This window comes from Meleagris gallopavo, chromosome Z (genome assembly GCF_000146605.3).
Source record: "Meleagris gallopavo isolate NT-WF06-2002-E0010 breed Aviagen turkey brand Nicholas breeding stock chromosome Z, Turkey_5.1, whole genome shotgun sequence".
Taxonomy (NCBI): Eukaryota; Metazoa; Chordata; class Aves; order Galliformes; family Phasianidae; genus Meleagris; species Meleagris gallopavo.
The window spans coordinates 43,444,314-43,454,547 of record NC_015041.2 but is presented as its reverse complement, the minus strand read 5'-3'; the positions used below and the strand labels follow the sequence as shown (position 1 = coordinate 43,454,547).

The following is a 10,234-nucleotide window of genomic DNA, read 5'->3' as shown; positions in this document are numbered from 1 at the left end:
AGAGTTCCTGAAAACATTGCAGAAGCCATGCATAAGTTAAATATTTTGTGTGTGATAACAATTTACAGAACTAATTTTAAACTGAAAACATAGACCTAATGCAGACTGATAGGATCTAAGTGCTGACACTGTAATTAGAGACCTCATCTCCAAAATCAGAACAAAAATTGTTATGATACATAAATTTTGCCAAAATTCAATCTTAAGCATGCAGTGAGTTGACTCAGCTATCAGTCAGTCCTTTCAGACATTCCTCTGATTCACAGTGAGGAAAAAACATTAAAGGAAAGAGAAAAAACTCCTGAATTGAGATATTGACAGTCCAGTAAGATCAGCAAAAGTCATGTACTAAAGTAATCCAAGAAGAGGAAATAACTTACTGCTTCCCATCATCGGGGATGGGATGGGAAGTAGAGACTAAGCACAGATAATAGCTGCCTGGGAAGGTGTTTGAAATGATAGCATAAAACATCTTCCTTATTTCAAGTTTTATTTATGAATATGATGTCACATGGAATGAAATATTCCTTTTGGTCAGATAGGGTCAGCTGCCTCCCTCTTGCTCATCTGCAGCCTATTGACATGTGTTTGGGCACTGAAGAGGGAGGTGCTAGCATGTTATCAACACTGTTTTAGCCACAAATGCAAAGAAAAACACTATCTTGGCTGCTATGAATAAAGTTAACTCCCCAGTTTCTTCACAACCAGAATCAGTACAAAAATTAAGACTGAATTTTAAATCAAAATTTTCTACAGTTAGAAATCATCTAGCTCTAGTAATACCTAAATGCATATCCGGCTTGGTTTAACTCTTTCATCTGTTCTATTTTGACAGTTTTGATTATTGAGAACCTAGAAAGGTGCTGGCAGCTCTTATCCCTCAATGTGCTTCATCCAGGAAATACTTACAAAGCATGCTGAACTTACAAGCATGAGCTGAGAGGGAATTTGCACTCATTGAATTGTCATCTGCCACCACAGACAGGCTCTAATCTTCATCATAATATACTGCCATCACATTACTCATCTTGAGAAGCTTATCTCGAAGTTCTACCTTACTATAGCAAGACTGAAAATTAAGTTTCATGTATATTTATAGAATAAAATTTTAACAGTTCATGCAAATTGAGCAGTGGGTTGGCAGATTAGGAACCAGTGAAAGATGGCAGTGGTTCTACCCATGTAAATGTTGAAGTGATAGGATGAACTGAATCGAAAAAGATGGACTTCTCATTTCTCTCTCTTGTGGATAAAGACTCAGTTATCAACATTATAAATATTCACAAATATTAGCTTGAAGACAAATTTTTGAAGTCAAAATTTTGAAGTTATTTTTTCCACTTGAAACAACTATCTGGTGCTATGATTTTGAAAGTTTCAACCACTGATCCAGACACAAGCTACTATAGATGACAAAAGGCATCTGAACCAAAAGCAGGGGTTCCACAAGGCTCAAGAGAGACATTTTTTAAGAAGTTACACTGACATCTTGGTAGAAAAGGACTTACAGAATATATCTGAAAAGACATCAAGAAGCATAGTTAAACACATTAAGCAGCTTTGAAAAGCATGCGGGAAGCAAACAGGTAAAGTGGATAGAGCTGGACAAAGTTCTTTGAAAAATAAGCACAGAAAATCAAGGTTAGGGCAAGGACACTTAGATATGTTCCCTCCTTCTCTGATGACACTCATTTGGAATTCAGAATAATTCACATAAATAAAACTGTTCTTCAGACTTGTAGAACTGCAAATGAAGTCACTAGGAGATGTGCTTTCAAATATCTGAAGTGCTGAAAAATATTGAACATAACAATACAGAGCCAAAAAGAAAATCTCACTGCTTGTACTGATTTAGCATATCATCTAACTGAATCTAACTATGTACACTGAACTATTTTGTAGAATAAATATCAGGTTAAGTTCCTGTATATATTTGTGAAGTTTTCAGCTACTACAGTGGTGAGCACAGTAAAAATGAAGGAAGTAAAAATTGTGTTGCCAAAGTGAATTTGGAGAATGTAAGTAGGTAAATTAGAGTTTTACATAAGACAGGAAGCTAAAACACTGACTAGATGCTCTTTGAGCAATATTACTCATCACTTGCACAGAACAAATCTGGGATAATACATCAGTGTTCAACACAAAAATAAACTGACCACGTGAAACAGAGCAATTATAAAGTTAGCAGGCATCTTATTTTTTAGTTTTTATCATTTTATTTTATAGGGTTAATAAGGTTCATTTAATGTGAAATATACTTATGCCAAGTTATTTAAATAAAGTATCTACAGCCAAGAAATTGATCTCAATCTCCTATACACTTTATCTACATAGACTTTGCTTTATCTCCATGAGAGTTCAGTTTCAAACATGTATTACAAACCTACTTTCATGAATGAATGTGTTAATAATAAAAGATATTTATATTCAGACACCAGCTACTTCAACTTTAGGGATTGTTTGTCTCACAGACTTAATTCATTATTACTGTAGATAACAGTAATTTTCTCAGTTTCTCAATAACATTTTCTTGTTTGATTATAATTTGTAACACAGCAACATTTGCCTAACATTTACTACAGAAAAATCTTCCTGATTCTACTTTTAATATCAAAGTTCCAATAATTCTTCAATGCAGATTTAAACCAATGAAAACATATTAAAAGGCTTTTTCACCCAAAGCATTTGATATGTTAGTACCAGCATATCAGTATATCCCCAAGATACAAGAAAATAGCAATTTTTCATCTTTTGTTACAAGTAAAAGATTGCTTATATTTGAAAGATTTTGTAAATAGATCTGTGTCCTGAACATTTCCAGCTTTTTCCAACATCACTGTTTTTGGAAAATATACCTCTAATGTCTGAAAAGTAAAGAAATTTTCAAACTCAGGAATAGTTTGAATAAAACAGAATGCTGCTTGCTCAATGCAATTTATCCTATTGTAGCTGATCAACATACGTTGTTAATTTACAAAGACGAGCAAGACTGTGAAACAATCTATCATTTCTAAGAGTCATGCTAGTGGTATTTCATTGCTGGGCAAAGTAGTCATAAAGCAATCACAGTTTTTTTGTTTGTTTGTTTGTTTAGAAATAACATTCTGTTTTTGGTTATTTTGTTTTTGGGGGGGTTTTTTGAGAATAACAGTTTAATATTTAACAAAACAATTATCTAGATACGCTAATAGACAACTTTTCTAATGGAGTTAAAAAATATGCCTTAAATTTACAATTTTACAGCATCTGACATCCACGAATGAGAAATTTTGAAAATTGGACTAGATGATCTTGTAGGTCCTTTTCAACCTTGTGATTCTATGATTCTATGTTTAGACTGTAGATACACTCTTTGATTATAAATACCCGTTGACACTACTTCACTGAAAACTACATTGCACAGTGATGTAGAGTTACTGAGAATTTTTCTGCCTATAGTGAGTGGGCCTTTCAGTTTCACTAATAATTTATACAGGACCAGATCCCCTCTCCTTAGATGACATTGATTCATATTATCCTGCACTAGCATGTAAAGTCTTCAGCTCATTTATCAAAGTTCAAGCTCATGCCAAATTAAATGAAGGCTTTTAACAAAGTACTCCAAAATCCATACCATACCAAATACCCAGGACAATTTCCATGCTACTGTAATAGTTCAAGAGAAACTGCAGAATTAGTTGCGTTTCCCAGGGCTCTGTCCTAGGGCCAATCCTGTTCAATACTTTTATCAATTGTCTGGATACAGGAATGTTAAATACCTTTCCTAAACCGAGAGGTGCTGTTGAGTCCCTGGGGGAGAGCAGAGGTCTTACAAAAGGATCAAGATATATTGGAGCATTTGGACTAACAGGAATGATATGAATTTCAAGAAAGGAAAATGCTGGGTTCTGTACCCGAGATGGAGCAGTGTCAGCTACAGTTATAGACTGGGTCATTAGTGGCTAGAGAGCAGCTCAGCAGAAAGCAATTGAGAGATGCAAGCTCAAGATGAGGCAGCAGTATGCTCTGGCAGCTGAAAGGGCAAATCATGTTGTGGGGTGCATTAAGCACAGCATACATACTCAGTCAAAAAAGGGTTCTCCCACCATATTTTGCATTGGTACAGCCTCACCTTGAGATATTGTGTACCGTTATGAGCTTCACAATACAAAAAGGATGTTAAGGACCTTGAAAGCATCCAAAGTAGGGCAGCAAATCTGGAAGGCATGTCCTGTGAGAAGAGGCTGAAGACACTCAGGTTTCTAGTCTGGAAAAGTGACTTGGAGATAACCTGTGATCTCCACAATTTCCTGAGGCAGAGAAGCACAGAACAAGATGCTAGACTCTTCTCTCCAGTACTATACTGCAGGGTGTGCAAGAACAGCACAAAACTGCATTTGGAGGAGACCAGATTGGACATTAGGAAGAATTTCTTTACAGTGAGGGTGGTCAAATACTGTAAAACACTTCCTTGGCAGGTGGTTGAGGTCCCATGCTGTTAGTGTTAGGAGACATTTGAATAATGCTCTTGATAACATCTTTTTGTTAGTCCTATAGTTAGAGAAGACTTCATTGACATAACTGGAACTACAAAAATTCAGTCAAGAGTTCTCATTAAGTCTCTGACAAAAGAACTTCAGCAGAAGTAGAATTTCTTTCTTTGATGTTGAAACTCCAGAATCATAGGTCAAACAGACACTTTAACCACAAACATATCTTCAGGCCAATGATGAACAATAATTAGCTTCACAGTTTATAGCAGAGCATTCAAATAAAATGACAAATTCAACAGTTATATAATTCAAAGAATAAAACCAATGTCTATAAATGGAACTGTTAGATATATCTTCCTGTTTCTTTATGTGGTACCAAACATACATTCAATTTTAGAAATAAATTCATTTTTAGTAGTACAAGATTCTAGATAGAATTAATTTTTGGTCTCTAAATAAGGTCAATGTCTATAACAGCACAAGAGCTTAGAACAAACATTAGCACTGAGTTGAAAGTTCTTAAGAAGCCAATGTAATATTTCAAACATAATTATACACATACAATCATTAAGTTAAGGGAAAAGGCTTTTATTGTGATCAGCAGTACTGTAGAAAATGCCCTACTTCACTTTCTATGCTATTAAAAGTCATGAACTCAGACAAGTTTATTCTCTATATTAAGGATTTCTGTATTGAGAATGCCATCTGTCAACAGTCTTTGCTACTTTGGCTAGATGATGATGGTCTCAAGTATTACTGTAAATTTGATGATTGTCTGTAAGAATTTGTTTATTGTATTTATTAGGTAGTACATATATTTTTCCGTAAAATGATCTGGTTTCCACTGCTGATTCATTGTATATTTTGCCACAGAAATTCATTCCAATATAATAGTATAAACAGTAAAAAAGTGTGAATTTTTCTCTTTTTCTTAATGTTCATACTTTACCAGAACCATAAACATGATAGAGAGCTGCACTATTTAAAAGTAAATATTATTTTAGAGGAGTGGATACTACAATATCGTCTTTTTATGAGAAAAAAAAAAAAAAAACCACGTATATGCAAGGTGATAGGAACTACTAACATCTGAATTTGAAAAGCAGGTACAACTACCTCATAAATAAGAGCTCTTGGTTGTATTTTCTGCCTCGTGGATAAGTATAAATAGTGGATATGTAAATAGTATATTGACCATATACTGTACTATTTAAATATACAAAAAACACGTTTTAATTCAGGAAAATATTAATATATTAATTTGAAGAAGGAAAATTTGCCAGTTACACAAAACAAATGTGAATTTTTTTCGTGCCTTCTTAGTTTGAAGTCCTTGAAAGAGATTTACAGAATTTTACTTTTTCTGACCTGAATCCAATGTCTCAAACCACTGTGATTTCCAATAGTTATGCTATGAAATATGGTTGGATATAATTGTAATTGGTTATTCTAAAACAGTAAGCAAGATTCTGTCAACAGTTTTTTGTAGCAATGATTGTCTTGTTTGTACACATGTGTATCCATTTTCTGAATAGTTTACAACTTTGCTTATCTTTAGAAGTTTGATCAACAAATCAAATAAGCTAAAAAGAAAGCTTTCAGGCCTAAAAGATGCATCAGATCCAATTTTCATGTAAGTTATAAAAGCATTGAAAAAAAAAAAGTATTAGAAAGAGACTACTACTACAATCTATTTTTATGTTGGTTTTTTTCTTACTCTGTTCTGGCGTTAACTATTAGTTTGTGGATGATTATGTGGCTAACTATCCTAGTTTCAGCTGCAAAGAAGTTTCTCACCAGTCTCCTGATGCCCAGCTAGACCCCTGATCAACAGAAGCGAACAAGGTGAATCCCTTCAAAACTCCTTTTGCATGATGTCATATGGTACAAAATATTCCTGTGGTGAGTTAAGTCAGTTGTCCTTATTCTGTTCCATCCCAGCTCCTTGGGCCCATTGCAAATGACCTTGGCTCTGTACGACACTATTTAGCCACAGCTATAAATATCAATGTATTATCAACGTTGTTTCTTTCCTAGAACTAAAACATAGCATCGTATCAGACACTCTGAATAAAACAGTTCCATCTCAGCTGAAACTAAAACATTAATAATACCCATCTGCTGGTAAACCAACAGAGTATCTTCATTCTCTTGACAATAGAAACTGGAAAATGAATACTTTGGAAGAAAAAATGAACAAGTATATAAATGTTTTTCTTTTTCTTTTTCTGGAATATGAAGAATGTATATATAACTTTACTTATATGCCAAGGGATTTCTGTTAGTTTGGGGAACTACCACTACTCCTACCCCCACCAACAAAGTCAATTTTTGTACTGCCTATTTAAAAAAAATAAAACAAAACAAAATAAGAGTAGAAACAGTCTAGAAGTAAGCATTTACAAGATTAATTTCCATAAAACACTCCTGTCATTATACATCATATATATGAATATTCAGTGTGAAGACATAGTGAAAACTGAAGCTAAAGTGATTTCATTAAACATATTCAGTAAATTAAGTTGTTCAATTTTGCATTAAAATCACTAGTACCTTAAATGTAACACAAGAGATATTTGGCAAGTAGTGACAGGTGTAAGCATAAAATAGATATACATTACCAGAAGCAGATACTGATATACATGTATGGAATAAGTAAATACACATGAGTAAAGCTACTCCTTTTCTTATTGGTTTCAGTCTTATAGAATATTTGCCCAAGTTTTCAGATTTCTTTATGGATAATCATTTCAGCAGACTATTTTTAATGGTTGTGTCTTTTCAGCACACTGCTGTTTTGGCTTATCACTAGTATCTTGCTTTCCAAACTTACTCAGAATGAATTGTACTAAAATTAGATAAAAGTTGAATTGTTTTTAATAACAATTGAATATATTTACACCTAAAAAGTGTTGCTGGTCATTATGACAGGATTTCAATATCACTGTCAACAGTAGAATAAGGGAGTTACACACTTTTTCACTACTGCTGCTATGTAGCACCCACTTAACCTCCACTGTAAATACAAACTCTTATGTATTTATTTGTGACATACCAAAGCTGGTCTCAAAGAAATATAGCAATTGTACAAAGAACTAACTGGCTATATATACAGGACCAGATATATAAATCAGTCTGTGAACTTCCGAAACTCCCTGACTAATAGAACACTATTCAGTTAAGTAGCAAGCAATTTATTTTTACTTTAATTTAGTCAATCAGGACCTATAATTACAAATTAAAAACTGTGGGTCAGATTTTCCATGTTCCCATCAAGTAGGAGACCAACATAATTCCATTAGCTACACCATTCAGTATCCAGGATCAGAATGAGGCCCAAGCTTATGAGGAATAATAGGAAATGTACTATGAGAATTTTAATATGTATTATAATTTATTTAGAAACCATACCATGCTTCATTTCTCAAGTAATTATTTTAGTAGACATGAGACCTCTTAGTCCTGTTCTTCTCCCAGATACAGATGTAAATCTTTAACACCAATCCCCATGCACCATGATTTGCTCAAGCACAGTGTCAGAGGAATTCTGCAAAGCAAAAATTATTTTGAGGGTAAGGGTTCCAGAACAGCTAAATACAGTGTATTTTTGTTTCTTTATTACATCTCATAAACAGACAAAGGCACACAGCGCTTTTAATTAAAAGCTTGAACATCACTCTTCACTAAACAAAAACGCTGTGAGGAGAGCTGGTTAGTGATGAACAAATGTAGGATCTATACAAATATTTTTAAAAGAGAATCTCATATTTCCAGCTGGGAAATCTCCTTAGTCAGGAGAATATATTTGTACAGTTCAGCTAGAAAATCAGGGGCAAAGGCTGAACCTAGGGATGCAATCATTGGGTTTGGAAAAGTTTGACTTATACAAATGTAGACACACAAGGAACTTTAAGAAGTCACTCCTCCCAGACACTATACCTTGACAATTCTGGTAGACTCTCATCTAGCATATCATCATATTTTCTTCAACAAAGAAGATCATGTATTATTCATTACACAGCAATATTACAAGGTAGTATAGTCATGCCAGTGAATTCTTATCAAATTCTGTTTCACCACATTCAGCATTTCTTCAAGGCAACTTGTTAGTTGGCTGCCTGTTTTTGATATATACGCTTGAGTTTTTTATGCTGATGGATTACTGTCATCAACTAATTTTTAATTCAGAAGCTCACATTTGCTCCATTTATGCATATAAAATACAAGAACTAAAATTTGTTTTTAATTGGACTCATTATTAATCAAGAATCAAAGCCAAAATTCCCTCTACTCAAATAATGAGAACCCTTCAGATTTTACCTTGTTGTTTTGTCAAGTTACCGTGCATCTTCAAGTTTCTTCTGAGCACATCATCAGTAACTTTTCCTTCTTAACAATAAACAAGAATAGTTTGTCAATTTTTTTCAGCAAATCATGAAAATTATCTCAAAAATGAGTACATATCTGAAGCACAGATAAAAAAATAAAGTAGGGAAGTACTCAAATATACGGGATAATTTTTAGATGAAAGAAATATACCAAAGCTAAATCTACCAATAAATAAATAAACAAATATCCACAACATAGAGCAGAAAGCAGACCTTGGTTAGAGGTGTAGTATGTCTAACTCCATGGAATATCATAGTCTGGATATGTCCTCAACAAGAACACAGTAGGAGTTTTCAGATGCCAACAGCTGCATTGCTGGAATTAGTCAAGCACAGACAAAAAAAAATTATCAGATAAGTACCCAATTCTCTATGTAGATCATATATGGACATGTGTAACTATTTCAAACATACATGTCTTCATCTACTAGTATCTATCAATTTTGTTATGCGATCCCACTCTTAACTAATCTTGGTTGTCACCTCTAAGGGATTATTCAGGCACTGAAGAACAGAGATAACCTATTTTCATTCATAGGAGTGGTTTTGATAGAGCAATTTCAGATTGCATAAAAGGCAATGGGAGAGAAAATTGATTTCCTAGTCTGATCATAAGGTTGTTTCTCCTGTAAGACGGAGCACTAATGAGTTAGTGGATCTGTAGATTATTGTCTTGTTTACGAAAAGAAAATCAATGTCAACATTTCTAGTCCTCAAAGAATCTGTTGTCTGAAAGTTAGAAAAACATTTTGGATGTGTAAATATAACATTCGAAGCAAGGAATGTGGTTTAGAACATTTCTGAGATCTTGGATGTGCTATAAACTACGTCATACAAGACTATATTTTGAGATGTCGGTCACAGGAATTAACAACTTTCGTTGTCAGACTAAATAGAAGTTCTCATGTTGAATAACAAGTAAGCAGTTTTATCTTATAAGGAGCTGAGAAGAAGGAAAGGAAGGAGTAGAAGGAAGAAGTGTTTTCCCTAAAAATAGATACACACACACACACATATATATATATATATATATATATTTTTTAATAATGTACAGATGGAAGAGTAGTGCAGTTAGAATGGTACTTTACAGGTGTTACAGTTGGAAAGATTATCATGGTGAAAAAGAAACAATTAAAGAAGAAATACTCACCTATATCCTTGGCAGTAGAAAACTCCAAAAAGGAGAGATCGCCAAAAAGAAATCCTTCCATAGTGGCAGTCAGCTATAAATGGGTCTAGGAGGGGTAAAGCCAGGCTCCATCCCTTCCGATCATACAGGTAAATTGCTTTCACTTGTGCTCCCATGGCTGACCTAGTCCTTGCCTCAGGTGATCAATCAGTGGTTCAGGCCACGATTCAGCAGTTCCCATACAA

The 10,234-nt window shown here is 34.0% G+C and overlaps 1 long non-coding RNA gene across 1 annotated transcript; it reads right to left on the bottom strand.

The window, feature by feature from the left end:
- Window positions 1-3,611: 3,611 nt before the first annotated feature.
- On the bottom strand, window positions 3,612-10,173 carry LOC104915176. Its single transcript, XR_796268.2, has 5 exons — window positions 10,011-10,173; window positions 9,074-9,176; window positions 8,793-8,861; window positions 7,884-8,019; window positions 3,612-6,511 (listed from the first exon to the last, which is right to left on the bottom strand). It is a non-coding gene; the product is annotated as an uncharacterized LOC104915176 (long non-coding RNA).
- Between the last annotated feature and the right edge of the window lie 61 nt (window positions 10,174-10,234).